General features: G+C 32.8%; 1 protein-coding gene across 11 annotated transcripts in view; it reads left to right on the top strand.

Moving 5' to 3' along the window:
• The first annotated feature begins 5,773 nt into the window (after positions 1-5,773).
• Positions 5,774-18,270, top strand: part of OtopLa (Otopetrin-like a) — a 113,170-nt gene continuing 100,673 nt past the window's right edge. For all 11 annotated transcript variants that reach the window (XM_070110786.1, XM_070110789.1, XM_070110785.1 and 8 more), the window contains exon 1: positions 5,774-6,620. The gene's annotated coding sequence lies outside the window, so the exon portion shown is untranslated. The remainder of the gene's footprint in view (positions 6,621-18,270) is intronic.

Genomic DNA, 18,270 nt, shown 5'->3' on the forward strand with positions numbered 1-18,270 from the left:
GAGAAATTGCTAGGCTACTAACATTTTACAAAGTGTTGATTAATTTATAAATATGAATTTAAATATATTTCCCCATTTCCAACTCTAATTTAAAAATTAATTAAAATTTAAATTTAATTATGTCTGGCATTCGCAAAACGACAAGCCAATTGTTCTGTAAATTTTTATGAGAAGAAAAAAAAAACGTTCTTGCTTACAAGTAAAAATTCGTCAGCGAACTTGGAAACAAAAGTAACAAAAACAACTAAAGAAGGCCTAAGTTTGGGTGTAATCGAACATTTCTCTTTCAATTTCATAAAGGCAACTCACATATTGACCGATGTATGCGGTATAAAGACACCCGGAAGTTCGAAAATCTTTCTATTAGGTATAAGGGGGCTAAGAGAATTATTGACCCGATTCTTACGTACAGACATACTATTATCAGAAGAGAATTATTTTCGAATTTCCATACTAAACCGCACAGATTTACCGATATTTTTAATTAAAAGTTCGCATAAAGAACTGGGATAAACATATTCGGTATCTGGGGGCTTGAACAGTTTTGCTCCGATCTGGGCAATTTTTGGTCTGAATCCATTGATTGGTTCTTAATTCGTATACTGAAAAGAGAAAGAATCAAATGGAATTTAAAACTGTATTAAAAGTAGGCGTGGACTTTGTCTGATTTCGCCCATTTTCGCAATATAATGTAGATAATACAGAATAATATTACCTACCGAACTTGATTGAAATCTGTCGGGTATGTTCTGAGACAGTGTGCAGTGCCACGCCCGTCGTCCAAATTTGACACCGGCTCCTATAACGCCCTCTCATACCATCTCGAGCGTAAAATTTTATGTCACTGGCGTATTTATGGTAGTTATAGATTTCTCGCATTAATATTTAGTAGTTTTTAACAAAACCGTTATGCGGCGAGTGGGTGGAGAGACAGACATCCGGACTTAAATCCTCTCGTCATCCTGATCATTTATATATACATAACCCTATATCTCGATAAGCTTTAGGTGAACAAAAATATTATACTTTGTAGCAACATGTTGCAAGAGTATAAGTATTATGCAATATTTCGAGGCGCAAAAGCAATTTTGGAAAATTGGGAATATTTTCTATTTAAACTCTCTGTCAATATTCGATGTATTATAGTCTTTATTCCACAGTAATTCACCAAATTAAAACATCGGACAACTAGTTTTTGAAAAATAGACGATTTATATGAACCCAGATTATTTTGATAGTTTTACCGCGACTTGAAGCAGAAAATTTACCGTCACGATCAGATCTTTTGGTAAAAGGGTCTTTATTATTATAAAATTTAACTTTTAAAGTTAGAAAAAATATTCTATTTTCGAATGCGACTGGGCTACGAAGTGGCCAGCCAATGACACTTTTTCGAGTTACCAATGCTTGAAAATGGCACCGAACAAGTTGTCGGACTTTTTGAAATTATAAATAAAGGCTTGATGAAAGAAAGTTATACAACTAGGCTTTTTGAATCGGTCTAAAAATAAGTCGATTTTTCGTTCAAACTTGTATGAGAATTGTTTGAGTAGTTTTTATACTGAATGGGTGAACAAATTCAATCGTCCTACTTTTGGTCAATTACATTAAATTTCGAATACACTAATGAATTAGAAAATCAGAGAACTAAAATTATTTAAAATCAAAATCACCAAATAAATAATTGCCATTTAATAAATTTTATTTTTCACTTCAAAATAACGTAATAAATTTTCCTTTCGAAAATAAGTCATTCAACTTTCTCATTTAGAAGTATTTACATATGTTATATGTTTGATCTACTTTTCGAGCGAATAGTCAGCAAATTCTTGCATGTTTTACAAATATTCTATTGTTCAAGTAAAATACAAAACAAATAGCGATTGTTTGTTACAACTAAAGTATTGACTTTTAAACATGAATACACTTGTTAAAACCGAGCAACGAGAGGATTTGTTCAAGTAGTGTGTTTTATTTTGCATTCGCAGATTTGTTTCGATGCTTTTGTCTATATTCATAAGCATGTATTACTATGCGCTGCTTATGTATGCCACTTATGTACGCACTCTTTGTTTAGGTTAGTAATGCTTCGTTTGGGTTTATATGAAGTTTCACATAATGTATTGCTTAGAAAATTTGTGGGAGTCACTATTACACAGGCAAATATATACAACGGTATATTTGAGTATATGTGATACTAAATACTAGCTAATCTTACTTTAAATGAAGTACAAATCTGCGGAATATTAAACAAAAACAAACAGAAAGTGGAGTGGAGGTATAGAATAATAGCGCTATATATGAGACATGTAAGTTTTTTTATGTTTAAGCTTGGCTTTATGACAGTAACACTTTTGAGATTTCACTTAATTTTCAAAGACTAGTGATTCAGGAGAATAAAAGTGTGGGCTGAGATTAGCACGAAATAGACGTCAAAGATGAACGCCAGCAAAAATAAAACTATTTCATAATTACATATTTCACAGTTTTTTTTTTCGAAAACTTCGAAAACGCAAGCCAAGCGGTTGAAAATCTGAATGGTGTTTATGGTACTGATTCGTCGATTCCGTCAGTCAAAGGTGCACTACGCTCTGAAACGACACTAGTCAAAAATGTCGATACTAAATGTATATCGTCGGACTCGTCAATTACCCGGAAATATTGCACAAAAAATAATTTGGAACTGCTGAGTTCAAGTAAAATCGATCCATTCCTGATTCGGATGGTTATTATTGGTGATGAAAAGTGGGTCACTTACAACTTTTGCAGTTAGCCCGCAAAAATGGTGGCCAAGCCAGAATTGATGGTGAAGGAGGTTTTGCTACGTATTTGGTGAGATTAGTAAGAATCATATACAATGAGCTGCTCAAAAGGTCAAACTGTTAACTGACTGAAATCGACTATACACATTTTTTTGTCAGCAGGGACTCTCTCTCTCTTCTCTGAGTCTATCTATCAAACAAAACTATCAATCATAACGTCTACACTCTGCTCGTTTCTGGTATTGAAGATGTCTGAGGACGTGATTTTTGCATGTGTACTGTTTTATTTTAGGCAATACATTGGTTTGACCGAAATCAGATAATCCACCAGCCCCCTCTTATTATAGATGTGGTCCCCTATTTAGCTATTACGACGCTTTTGAGCAAATCTCATTTGTTTCGTAAATCAAGTTTTACCCCTAAAAAAGATAAGGAAAAACTTGTGCTATGATTTTATCTCGCCCAGGTTTGACGGTGTGGGTTTCGGACTGGTAGCTTCGAACTCTATTTATTCAGCTAAGGCGGCTAGTTTTTAATATTCTGAGTTAGATTAGAACAGTTTTAGGTAAACATTTTTATAAAATCGCAAAAATATATAAAACTATTAGCAACATCTGAAGAATAATATTAGATATTTAATAATAAACTTTAGCTATTTACACACCAAACACATACATATGTAGGTAAATATTTATAAACGTTCTCCAAGAGCAAAAAAGTATTTTCACCACGATACTGTATTTCGTTGCATACTTTGCGGCTGAATTCGCCGTAAATAACTTGAATATAGGAATATATATATATACATATATAATATAATATATATCGTATCCAATGTTTATGCACACACCTGCTACACACGCATATATATCTACACCTCAAACTGGTTTTATCGTATTTCGGTTCATACAAGGGATCGGATGCTTTGTTATGGTTTGCCGGCTTCTGCCGAACACTTTTGTTGTTATATATTTGTAGATATGTATTAAACAATAGCACAATGGCATTCATACGTTTATATTATGCGCTCTCACAGCTACAAAGAGTCCAATGTAAAGAGCAACAAAGATTTATTGAGTATGGGACAGGGATGCCAATATAGCATTCGTTCGGAGATTGTCTTGGACAATAATCCATGCCAAATTTCGAGAAGATATCTTACCAAATTAAAAAGTTTTCCACATAAAAACTTAGCTTTGATCGTTAAGTTTGTATGGCAGATATCTGGTATAGGGGTCCGATATCGGCGGTTTCGACATATGAGCAGCTACTTGGAGAGAAAACGACGTTTGCAAAATTTCAGATCGATATCGCATAAAGTAAGTGTCTAGTTCACGTACAATATATACAGATAGACGGAGATGTCTAAATCGACTCAGTTCGACACGCTGATCACTTATATTTATATTTTGTAGGGCCTCTGACGTTATTCTATTGCCAAAGACCGACATTTTATAAAAAATTCTACTACATGTTTACATGTATAAATTAGTATAATATGTTATTATTAACTTATGTATGTATGTATGTTATGGAAGTAAATTTTACTCACATGTTTTGTCGCTGAAAAGATTCTATTTATATTTTTAGTAAATATCCATAATCCGTAAGATTTTTTCCAAAAATAAGATTATAAAATTTATTTGTATTAATTATATACAATATATTATATTTAATATTATAAATTTTCAACAGATTGGCTCTTTTCATGATCTTAAAATAGTTTAAAATATATAATTTATTCATTATATTGCAGCAGAACTCACAATATCTTAACTTCCATTATATAATATGCGTTACAGAATAGAGAAAAATTAAAGAGATTTATTTACGTACATTTATTTGGAGCACATTGGATTTATTTGATTGTATTGTATTATATTTTATTTATATAATCCGAATAAAAGTGTTTTTCCCCAACAGATCGCTTTTGAGTACTCTGCACTGTTGGTTTAGCTAAAGAATACAAAACTGTTATTTTATAATGACTTGATTGAATATTTTGAACCCACTTAAATATTAACTGTAAAAAAATCCAGCTTTTACAAATTAATTGTACAATTAATTTTTTACACTTTGGCAACTCTGCCACTAGCACAGTCAGTATGTGAATGAGCTAGAGCAAAATATGCTGAAATTGCTTTACTACGACAGAGGAGGGTTTATTAACGTCGCACGTAAGCACTGTTGCGTTACGTATGGCACGGCACCGCTATTGCGTCGGCGCTTTAATCACTCACAGCCATAGCCATGCAAAAGCAGTGGCAGTGTCAGTCCAGTCAGACTACGGTGGGTTGATTGTTTGTTTGTTGGCTAAAGTTGTTTTCAGTCTGAAACGAATTGTTGTGAACGATGGACGGAAGAGCAATTGGCTGCGTTTAGAATATTTCAACGGAATTGGTACATTTTTTTTGATGAGTGAATAGCCATTGGCATAGAATCGCAGAGTCAATGTGTGATGAAGTACAGTGACAACCAGCTAGACAGACGGCAGGTCGGTAGATAATCAGATAGGCAGTGAAGCTTGAAGAAAGCAGCATAAGAATTTAGGGAGAACAACCGAAAAGGGTGATGGTGGTAACTGGTAAAAGCCGGTGATTTTCGCATGCAAAAATAAAAATAAATAAAAGATTGTGAAATTACTGATTCTTTTGTGGTTTAAAAAATTTTCGAAAAAATTTCGTGGTATATAAAAAACAATTTTTTTTTGCGTTTTTAACTGTAAAAAAAATCAAATTATTGGCAAATTTCAGCAAACAAAGTTTACGTGAGCAATTGTTGCGTTAAGTTTATGCGCCTAAAAGTCTATAAAGTCTGGCAATAAACCGGCACACACATACACATACATATATGTATAAATACGCTAGTACATAGGAAAAGGATAAGTGAAGAGGATATAAGAATTTAAGAGCACATACACTAAAGCCAGCAGAGAGACAAAGGTTAAGTAGTAGCGAAAGCGATGCTTAATTTGTCAGTGTAGTGTTTGTATGTGTGCGTGACTTAATATTTGCGCATCCTTAAAAAATTTTTGGCTACAAGTAAATCAAAAATCAATCAAAATTCCAACTAAAATTGAATGCATTGGTATTCTCTAAAAAATATATATTTTTTGTAAAAGTGAATCCTCGAAAAAAATTTCCAAAGAAAGTGCAATAACAGAGCATTAAAAAACGAAAGTTCTAAATTCCGAAAACCGATGTAAAATAGATCAAAGTAAAAGAGCGTAAAAAAAATACGTCGAAACAAACGAGCCAAATTATTAGAACGCCAACGCTAGACAACACTAAACCTCCCCCAAAAATAGCGTAACACCCACACAACAACAAACACACAAGCTGCCAACGACTACGACGAAGGATCAAAGCAAAAGGATAATTTGGTAGCGTGTTGCGCGCCGCGGTGGTGTGCCATACAAAAACAAAGGGCAACAAAATCAAAATTACAAAAACAAAAATACATAAACGGAAATAAAACTCGACGTGCAACGTGTCTGATAAAATCAGAAGTAAGCAACTTCATATCGCACAGACAGCGCACGTTGTGTTTAGCATCTGTCGTGTCGTGGCTGCTGTGGCCGGATAAGCAAGGAAGAACATAATAATAAAAACAAAAACGAAGATAATAAAAATACCTTTTTCAATCATCGGTATCAGAGGAATTGTGCAGTGCATTACAATTTGAATTTTTTATATGTGTACGGTTAGGTGTTTGACAGCGCGCGGGGGTGTATAAAACCAAAAATTAAGAAAAAAAATTGTTGTGCTGCCATTTACATCTTCTGGGGACACCACTATCTGCTAAAGGCTCGATAAAATAATACAAAGACTGCAACTTTTGTATTTTTTCACAATCAATGTAAGTAAAAATTTACTAAATTTATATATAATACTTATTACAGTAAGGTTATGTATTATATTGCCAAAAAATTAACAAATTAATTTTATAATTTTAATTTTTTCATTACAAAATGGAGAGCAAAGAGAATGACATTGTACAGCAATTTGAATAACTGAAATAAAAAAAATTTATCTCTAAAAAATGATCTCTTCATTTTCATTAACTTAAAAAATACTGAAGGTACTTTAGCAAAGATTGAACTTGAACTTAAATTGTGATTATAGGCGACCTTTCGGCAGCCTTAACTTTATATACTATTGACCTAATCGATATACAAATGTAGTAAAAAATTTAAAAACCAGAATTATTACAAGTTTGAACAAATATACCTAAACTCTCTTTAATGTTAATCTATATAATTAATTATTTAATTAAACGCTGTCCGGGAAAAAGTCATTATTCTTCCAAATACCTACGAAATTTTGCATTTTCTGAATTTGTTTTCAATAAAAAGAATTCTTTTGTTTAGGAAGGATTCCAAGCATATTATTCAACTTGTTTAAAGGTTTCTCAGTTCTCCTGTACAATCTATTTTTCCCAGAAAGTTTTTGATTGACTTATTTAACTAAGTTGCAAGAAGACGCATATGCACACTTGAAGAAACATATGCATACAAATATTCTTGAAGATAAAATAATAATTTTATTTATGTTATACAGAACAACAAGAAACCTGGTTCTAGTAAGAGTGTGGAAAAAAACATTCAACTCAAACAAAACTGACCTGAAGCTCATTAGAAAAGTTGTTAACATCTAAGTTGTGTTTCATTTGTATATATAGTATATTCGTAAATCTAAGTAATTAAAAAAAAAGTTATTTAAACATTTTTTATTTTTAATTTTTTTTGTATAATTAAAAAAAAAAATTCCGAAACTTACCTAGTATTTTTTGAAAGTCCTTTTCTTTAATTTAAAACGGTATCTCGTATGATTTACCAAATCTCGTTAAACTCTGAAAAAAATTGTCGAGTTTTTGCTTTATGCGCAATTTTTTTACTTTAGCGAGTATTATTTTGCTGCTAGCTTATGAGAAAATGCTAAAAAATGCCAAGTCTTTTATAAATCATATTTGATAGAATTAACAACAAAAGATAGAAGTTTATCACTAGAGTTTTTCGCAATTATTAAAAAAAAAGGTTCTAAACCGCTGCAGTGGTTGCGGCCTTCATCGTGGTTGAAAAGTTTTAAGTAAAATTATTAACCTATTTGAATTTAACCTTTCGATTATTAAAAAAAAAATTAAAATTCAACAAAATGGCAGACTTTGATAAAGTTTCAAATTCGCTTAAAAATTAGGTGATTTTTAGTACAGAAATAACATATTTCATAAAGTCCAAAATCTTATAGGTACAGAGAAACATATTGTAGGTTAGACTGTTATTCAAAAAATATTTGAAATATTCAATTATAATTTTAGTATGCTATTTTTTGAGGGTATACACTCTCGAAATATGCAAAAAAAAAAAAAAAGAAAACAATTTTTTCTGTGCCTTTATTTAGATATTGACAAAGTTTGCTAAGCTTCGAATCAGTCTTTGAAAAGCGTTTTTGCCGATAAAATCGTTTATTGATAAAATACCTTCTGGTGTGATGATTGAGTAATTTTTCGAAAATTTTTGAAAATCATTTCACATTTGATTCAGTGAAAAAAGGGTTTTTCAAGAAGAGTGTTTTTTCGAGTACTGTTTCCACTAAATCAAGTCGTATGTCATGAATAGCACGTTCAATATTGAACGTCTTGTTGGAACCAGATATTATCAAAATTAAATTCTACTAATTGGAGCCATAAAAAATTGGTTATTATCGATCTATAGCGCTCTCCATTGACAGAAACGGTGTCACCAGCTTTTTTTCGAAAAAAGGACGGACCGATGATTCCACCAGACCAAAAACCACACCAAGCTGTCGATTTAGGTAAATGTAGTGGTTGTTCATGACTAATTTATGAATTTTCTTGCAGAATCACCAGAATCAACAGTTTTGTTTATATACCGCACCACACAGATGAAACCATCAGACCATAAATTGGCAAAAAGCGTATGAAAAGTTGCAATCGCAGAACGATTATTTTGATAATAAAATTGAATAATTTGTAAACGTCGTTCTGCGTATATCTTTCCATGATGAAATTGTAAACATTACTGAATACAATGAAAAACAAAAAATACAGATCATGACATATTAAAAATGGCCAAAAGGACACTTAGAAATCATATCATACCTAAAGCTTCACTTTAAAAGGTGTCGGTGAGAATTGAAAGTTACTTTTATAAATACTATGTAAGAAAATTAGTTTTCATTAAAAATATCATAGCTTTAGAAACGTTTAGGATAAAATTTCCTACAATGTGGGTTCTTGTAGAGCATAAAATTTCCTATAAATAACTACCTTTAAAAGATTTTGTTCAATGAAAAAAATATATATAATCATGTAACCATTTAATTATTAACACGTGTCAAAAATGTACACTTTGCTGAACACCACCAGGAATACTAAGAAAAACATATTGTAAAAAATTCTATATTTCATATTATATTAGGCAACTCTGTTAAGAGCGAAAAAAAGGGCGAGTGGAAAATAAGAATTAATTTTTTATGACAAAACTCCACGTACTACCTTAAAAAGGAACCAAATTGCATTTAACACCCCTCAAAATTATTCGCCTGAATAAAAACCATTTTTCTGCTGTGGCTACCATTTGCCTCAGGGACTTTCAATTGCTGTGAATGCGCTTTCGCTCCTTTTGCTAGACACATTTTAATTAAATTTAAGCATCATAAAAAATAGCAGGATAAAGAAGTCATATTCTCCTGCGTAAACGTCGTCAATTACGAGATTTCATTGAATTAAATTAAATTGCAATCATTGACAAATTAAAAGGGGCACACAAACAGGTGAAAGTGCTGTCGCCATAGGCAAACTTTAGAACCAGCAAAGATCTCAGTTAACGTAAACTAAATGTAGATGCAAACTAACTGTGCTATATACATATATTTGTATATGAGTACAGCTAGACAGATCCTTAAACGCTCCTCTTAACACTGTAAAATGTGCAATCTATCTAGCAATTGCATAATGATTTACGCCATTTTCACAACAACAGCAATAGCAACAACACGCCCATTAGAAATCATCATCGTTATGAATAAAAAAAAGTAGGTAGAATAAAAAGGCATGAAACTCCACAGTTAGGCAGCTGGAAATAGTGATAAAGTAGTGCAATAAGAGGCGAGCAAAAATATTTGCGCAGAACTCGGCAAGATATGTAAAATGTCTGCGAGCTTTCACTAGCTGAATTGTGCTTTCACGAGTGCAGCAGTGTGCTTGTTCGTGGTGGGGCACTATGGTTGGTTGACTGCCGCTGCCGGTTGGCACACATTAGGATAACTCATTCGTATTGATGCCATTTGCAGCAGCGCCACAGGCCACAGTGGCAACTAAACGTATGTATTTGTGGCGAAATTCAAATGCATATAAATAAATAAATAAAAAGCGGAAAGGAGGAAAGGAAGTAAAAAATGAAATAAATTGAAGTTCTGTGGCATGTTGGTGACATTTTAGGCTCCCTAAGGAAGTGCCTGTTAGAAAATGCCAATGGTTAGAGGCAAGGGAAGAAGTGAGAATGTAGGAGCAGAAGTACATAGTAGTCAGAATAAGTTGTCTACTCGGCCACTTGGTGGCACGCTGGTGTTAGTAGAGTCTAAGAGCAGATTCAATTATCAAAATGTCGTGTGAGGAGAAGAAGAAGCTGCAACAGGGAGTAGAGCTACAGCACGATTGTGAACCCAAAATAATTTAAAACCTGGTAAATTTAATTCATTAAAATGTAAAGAATGGAAAGTAGTAATTCGACTTAACTCGATTTGATTTTTGAACATTTTTTGGTTTAGAATTTTAGTGATTCAATTTGATTTTAACACATTTAATTAGATTCGTAAACTCATATAGAGACATAAATACAATTTAGTGTCCAAATACTTAATTGGGGTGTTGGGTCAGTGTTTCTTATAGATGTACCCAAAATGGGATTATTTCCAACAATCGATAAGCAAAATTTTAATATAATTTGAGAATCTAAAATTTGAATCTAGAAGAAATTTAGTAATTCAATTATTCTTCGCTAAACTTTTTAGAAAATAGTTAAATTTGAGACTTGGTCTGGTAAAATAAGGAAAAACTTTAACTTCGGTTGCACCGAAGCTATAGTATCCTTCACAAATACAAAATATTCCTAACAAGCACATGTTTTTTATTGCTCAGTTTGTATGGCAGCTATATGCTAAAGTGGTCCGATCTGAATAATTTCTTCGGAAATAGCACCGTTGTTTTGAAGATACGTTGTCAAATGAAAAGTTTTTCCATAAAAGCTCATTGATTCCGATCGTTTAGTTTGTATGGCAACTATATGCTATAGTGGTCCGATATCGGCGGTTCCGACAAATGAAAAACTTCTTGGGGAGAAAAGAACGTGTACACAATTCCAGATCGATATCTCAAAAATTGAGGGACTAGTTCGCGTATATACAAACGGACAGATAGACGGACATGGTTAAATTGACTCAGCTCGTCATGCTGATTATTTATATATATATTTTATAGGATCTCCGACGTTTTCTTCTGGGTGTTATAAACTTCGTGGCAAACTTAGTATACGATGTCAGGGTATAAAGTTAGGACTTGGTTAGTTAGAAGGTAGATTGGGCGTCGCAAGAAAGCTTGATCCTAAGAGATCGCATTTAACTCATTAGTAGGCCCATCGTGCTCTCAAGTCACTTAATTAAGCAACATTCAAAAACTATTTTTATAAAACTTCTAAGCTTTTTCCACCCTACTACAAAGTTTCTGTGAAGGAGCTGAACTGTTTTGGACAGCATATGAAACTATAAGGGCAGGACTTCTCAACACACAAGTATACTATTATATAGAAAAATTATAGATGCAAACACCAGCAATTTTATTACGTGCCTGAAAATCGGTTCTTGTTATTTAAACTATTTCAGTAGTGGAAAAAATATCTTGAAAATAGGAAACAATGAGTTCGTAGCAGTACTTTTTCGGACACCAAGGCCACGAGTCACATATTTTTTCCTTCATTAAATATGTAATATTCATAGACATTAACCAGGTATGAACGCTCTTGACGCTCCGCTAGTCAAATGTCATCGGTGCATTTCTTGCAAATGATTGCCATGTGGCACGTTCCCTCATCAGCTATATTTATAAGTTGTTTTTTTCTTTTAAGACCTAAAGACATATAGACGTTGAGATATATGTCCTGCATATTCCATCATACTTGTTTCCTCCTGCTCCACCATGAGATTTTTTTGAGAATATTTCTTTCTTACTTTTTCGCTCTTTATTGCAATACTATTGCGCTGCATTCTCTCAACTAGTAGTTCTCTACCGCAACCCGCTGGCTGTAAGATGCTTAGTCAGTTGTCTTCTGTTGATGGCTGCTTTCAACAGGATAACTATGGCAATGCATGTCACCTTTCAACAATAAACGATTGCACTCGCATTTGAAATTGCACTGTCGTTTGATGTGTGCATGCACTCGTTGTCGTCATGCCGTCTACTGCTTGGTAAGTGAGAAAACAATCTCGCTGTGCTCCTTAGGAATTTGCCCTAGTTTTTCCTTGATTTTCACATTTCTCGTTTTTTTTTTTGTATTTTCCCCTTTGCTTTGAACATATGTTGTTGCCAGTTTATTGTTAAATGACTATTCCTTGTAAATCCTTATTATTTATTTCATTCCATGCTCTTGTCTCTTCCTTCTTGCTAATGTGGCTGTTCTGCGTTTTAATTTGTTGTCGGTTCGAAATAAGAAAATGATTTATGCGGTTCATCAAATCGCATGCAACGCTGCTCTTCAGTAGACGCTTACTGTTCTGGGCACAATTTGTTACGCTTAACGCACGTAAGCCGCAGACAGCGGGAGCTTGGATTACGAGTTGCAAAATTGCAATCGAGAATCGACTGTGTTGGCTTTTGTAAAGCTACTTTTTGTTATCAAATCCCATAGCTAGAGACTCAATATTATATTTAATCCTTTGAAGTATGATACTTTTTAATGTACATATATAGTATAATTTGGTCTTCAGTTGTTTTTTCTACTTGTGTTTTCCTTTTGGTTAATCAATAAGATGCTTATACTCATCAGAAAGGTCTAGACTTTATACTTTTCTTTACTATAAGAGACAAACGCATTTTAAATTTTTTATTATTCCAACTGTCGTAGTTGTTTGTTTTTCAATGAGTTAGTAGAGTATGACAAACAACAGTCTTTAAAATTCTTAGAAGCATCTGATTTGGTTACAGATATCAGAACCGCATTATCGATGGTTGCCAAAGTTGTATGGAGGAGAATGAGGTGAAAACATACAGACTATTTCTGCTCTATAGTGCACCCTTTGCAAGACTGAGATTGAAACATATAGGCAGTCTTACCTTCGGCGAATAAGGAGACACAGCAGAAAATGAAATTAGCCGTCTCAACAAATTTGTGATTGCTTAAAGCTCTTTGTCGATTAAAGGCTTTATGACCTATTATATACCGGCATTAGGATTGACCTTATAACCTAACCTAATTTGACCAATACGATTTTGATACCACTTACAATCTCTAGACGAATCGATTTTACACCAGATTTTAGCTTGAACTTATAATCTTGAGCAATTTGTAAATAACAATTAGAATATATAAAACAGATAAATAATCAAAATATTATCGATATATTTCGTGAGACATAGTAGAATAGTTTTCATTCCTTGACCAAGCATCTAGACCTAAATTGTTATTTTTTCTTAAACAGGTCTCTAGAGGCACGAATTAGTTTTAAAAAAACGCATGTAAATACATACACATATATTTTTTTGGTGATCTGTAGTATAGATAACATTTCTACATTGTATTTTATAGGTTTTTAAAATTCGAAAATTAAGTTCTAGCACTTTATAGAGCAGTATGAACCAAAATGCATTTAAACTGAAATATTTATGAAATTTTATAACAATATCGTCATATTTAGCCCACATAACGTTTTCATTTTCATTCCTTTGAATAATAATGACTGTGAGAGTAAATAATAATAATTTTTATAATCTAGCAATCGTGAAGTTTTAAGTGCGGCATTTTGATTCAAAAGCATATAACTGATTGTAATGAGAATTTGTGTACGCTTTCACTATAAACAATCGTCGTGTGCTACCTAGAAGCCAAAAAGGGGGAGTCTGAGTCAGAAGAAGACGACGATATGGGTTACGGACCCTTCAACTTAACAGCTTCACACTAGCCTTAGATGTTTTCACTAGGAAATCAAAACGAAACCATTATTGCCCTTGCAATTATTTCTTAATGCTTTTGTGAAAATTTTTTATATCTATAATATTACATCCCTCAATAATACTTCCGAAAAACACCGTACAAAACACTCTCTAAACTTGTCGTATTCAACTTGTCGTATTCAACCATTTCACTTTAAAAAGCTCAAACATAACTGGATTCATACAACATGTCGAAGGATTCGTAAGAAAGTTGACACCAAAAGGAAACAAAAATCTGAAAACGAAAGTAATCAGTATTTTTTTTAGATGCGATGCAAAAACGTGCTATAATTACGCTCCATTATATTGGATATAGCTTTTCAATAACGTGGTAGAAAGTGATTTCAGCCGAAATTCGCATTACCTTGCTTATTTTCTGATTATTTTTCAATTTATGAGTTATTGCTACGTGGTTAATTTTTTTAAACAAAAGTTGCAAGCGCATTTTTTTGCGTCCTAACACCAAAAGTTGCCATCACTATTTTATATCCTTAGCCCTGTTCGTTTTACTATTATTGTCTCGCATTGCTTACCGTTTTCTTCAGACACACCTACACATATACACAGGTGCATACAAAGTCTTAATAGGTGTCTTGCGTGCTCAGTTCCTTCACCTATTCGGCGTTAGAAGGATTCTCAACACTTTTATTTACAGTATACATTTACATATATATATATATATATATATATATATATATACATATATATAACACACTTATCTACTTCAGTTAGTTGATAAGCCAGCATTCTTACGTCAGTGCTTTGTTTGCAATTTTAGGCGGTCATTGACTGTCTCACAATATATTCGGTCTATTTTCAACGCTTTCGGTATTTGTATGTATGTGTGTGCGTTTCCTGGTTGGGCTTGCCTTGAATTGGATTTCTTTTAAGGTCGCTGTAGACAAGCAGCATTGTAAACTCAAGATTGCATGGTTGAGCATGAACTTGAATTTGTTACGGCGGGTATTTGGCGATTGCATAAGATTGCATAAGATTGAGGAAATTACAAAATTACAAAATAGCTCAAATAATACGAAAAAAAGTGTAAGGCTTCGGAAGCATGCTTACACGCAAACGTTTATGCAATTAAATGGTATATACATAGCAGATGTAGACTTGTAGTTGCTATCGTTATTATATACATTCTTCCATAGCTCTACTGAGCTACTGTCTGCGACACAAATGAAATGATTACCTATTCTCTGATATAGTTAATCTTCTACTTGCAATAATTTAAATCAAAATATAGTTGAAAGTAAAACACAACATTTGAAAAAAGTAAGTAGTAGGTAAAAAAGTAAGAAGGTAAGAAAGGTTTAAAATGGTCATTTAATTGCACAGAGTTGTTATACCTCTGAAAGAAAGTTTAAACTTTTAAATATATAATTTATGCTAAATATTTAATCCAGAGATTAATTTTTTACTGATTATGTTTTGAGGTGGTTAATTCGTGAATATTATATATATATTTTGTAGGAAACTAACTTGGGTGAACGATGAATTTTAATAAGAGAAATGCAATTCTGTGCTGTAATACTATGACTAATATTCTTGAATGAATTGAAGGAATTTTGAAAGCCAGACAGATATAAACAGATAACTCTCCTGTAGTTTCTTAACAATACATTCACTGGCTATTTATCAGTAAGTACCGGAATAATATATGCAAATAGTAGTTTCAGTACGCTAAGTATTAGCCACGAAGTTAATAAAATAATTAAGGAAAAAGAGAGTAAGCGAAAAATATTTGAAAAGAAGAACATGCAGGAGGTGGAGTATTTATGTTTTACGACCGCGATTATATTTTTGATAGTAAATAAACCATGAAAATATGCACAGAGCAACTCCTATAAAGTGTACAACGATGCTACATATTTCCCAAGAATATTAAGGGAAACGAGTTGGGAATATACCAGCGAACACAAAAATCCTTTATTGAAGTAAGAAATATTAGATAATTAAAAGAAAAGGTACTAGTGAATAGTATTAGAATTACCTTCGATTTCAAATCAGCTAATCAAAAATATTTTAACGTTTGAGACTGTGTTTGCTGGGTTGTTATTATTCAATGATTTAGGGTGTATGAAATTAAGGAACACAGCTACACTAGAAAAATCAAAAAAAAGGCGACTTTTCAGAGAAAAAAAAACTACTTTTTTTATTTATTCAAATTCTTGATGAGAAGATATTAATCGTACATTGAGCTATGGTTTAAAAAATCAAAAAATTGCTGGTAGGTCTTTGTATAAAGAATTTGTCTCCGCGCAATCACCAGAGCAAATTGAACTGATGGAGCTGACTGAAAAGAGCAGTTAATTTTTAGAAGCCTGTAACTTAAAAACAATTTAAGATATTGATTTAAAATTGTAATATGTTTTTTTATACATTTTTGTTAAAGGTATAACCTATCAAAATATGAAAAAATTGAGTTTTTTTAAATTTCACACTAAGTGTGCTCGTAAATCTGAAACTTCGAAATACGAGCGATATTATTATAAGGACCGGATAAATGAAAATGAAGTCCTGATTGATTACAAAAGTCAATATTATATCTCAAGACACTTTATAAATACGCATATTGAAAAAATTTAATATATTTTTTCATGCAAAAATTCAATGAAGCACCCAAAACAATCTATTCAAGCCTTGAAATTGAAGCACAAAAAAGAAAAATGCTAAGCAGGAGCGTGTTTGAGGCTAAGTTTCCTTCCGACTTAATGCTGAAATTTTTGCCTTTATGAGCTTCCGTTGCGACGCAACAAACGTGACATTTCCACACATTAGTCGGGTTGTTTGAGTGCTACTATATGTATATATAGGTATATGTGTGTAAGAGACATAGGTGAGCATGTTGTGTTCAATGGGCGCTTGACACCAGATACCCAGGCAATTCATGCGTAGTTTGTGGCAGTTACATGGATTGGTAATTGTTAGAAATACTATGAAAGGGCAACTGTGAAGCAGCCACAAGTAAGCGACAATAGAAAGACAGACAGAATATATAAAGGTAGACAGGCGACAAAGGCAAACAGACAGACAGAAGATATGCCAACAAACGGCAACAAAAGATGTGCGAACAACGAAATATTGTAGACATAATTCATAAAAGCAATGAATGGCAAACGCTGTGAAAGTGTTAGAAATGCAAAGTATATAAGTGTTATATATGAATGCACACACACACACACACATATGCACGTGCCACAGTGTATTAAAGACACAAATCAGTTTTGAAGAAAGCAGAAAAAATAATTTAGTAAGGCAAGTGGAAGGAATTATTACTTGAAGAACACATGAGGGGAGCCGCAGTGCCGAGGCGGGTGGAAAAAGTGCTAAACCAAACTTAACTATCGATTTTGTGTTAATGTGAAAACAAAAATAACAAAAAACCAGCAAACAAACCTCAGTTGTTGAGGAAAAGGTGCGATTTAGGCGAGTACTGAAGCAATGTGGCAAGAAAAACTAAACTCAACCACAAATGAAGGTAATTTGCGCATTGCGAATGCTTGTTGCATATATACTTGTAATATACATATATACACACACAAACGGTTGCAACCCAAAACGCCGTTTGGGCGCTGATCAGCCACTTGGGCAATGGTTTGCTGCTTGCTGGTGTACTCATTGACTTGTGGCAGCATTAACGGCACTTGTATGGTTTTATTGACACAATTTTCCGTTGCCACAAAATGCAAGTCGTGAAGAAAAAAAGATAAAAATAAAAACATGAATAAAAATAAAACAAAATAATTAAAAAAAAATATAAAAAATAAAAAAAGGAAAATATATAAAAAGGTATAGAAAATGCAATAATAAAAAAAATTGTGTTATATAGTATATATAAAATTTGTGGCAATGATCAGTTGATTAATTTGATAACACCAATTATAAAGCGATATACTTACATATATGTGCATTAAAATTGTTGGATGGTGGCAACTGAGGATACATTTGTTCGAAATGTTACTTATTCACTCCTAAATATGAAAAAAATATATATTGTTGTAACAGGAAGCAACAAAAATTCATATTTTAGGACAAGTTCTATAAAACTCGTCCGTATTTAAAAATTCAAGCTCTTACAATAGGCACACTTAAGGGGTTACAATGGTTTCGTGGAGCAAAAAAAGGTGCTTCCGCGTTGACAGCAGAACTTCTGACAGGATCATCAAAAGTAAACAAAAAACAAGTAAGGAAGGGCTAAGTTCGGATGTAACCGACCATTTTATACTCTCGCAAAGTCAAATGGTATACTCGTTTGAGATTTCTTTGTGGATTGACTGAT

Source organism: Bactrocera oleae, chromosome 5 (assembly GCF_042242935.1).
Source record: "Bactrocera oleae isolate idBacOlea1 chromosome 5, idBacOlea1, whole genome shotgun sequence".
Taxonomy (NCBI): Eukaryota; Metazoa; Arthropoda; class Insecta; order Diptera; family Tephritidae; genus Bactrocera; species Bactrocera oleae.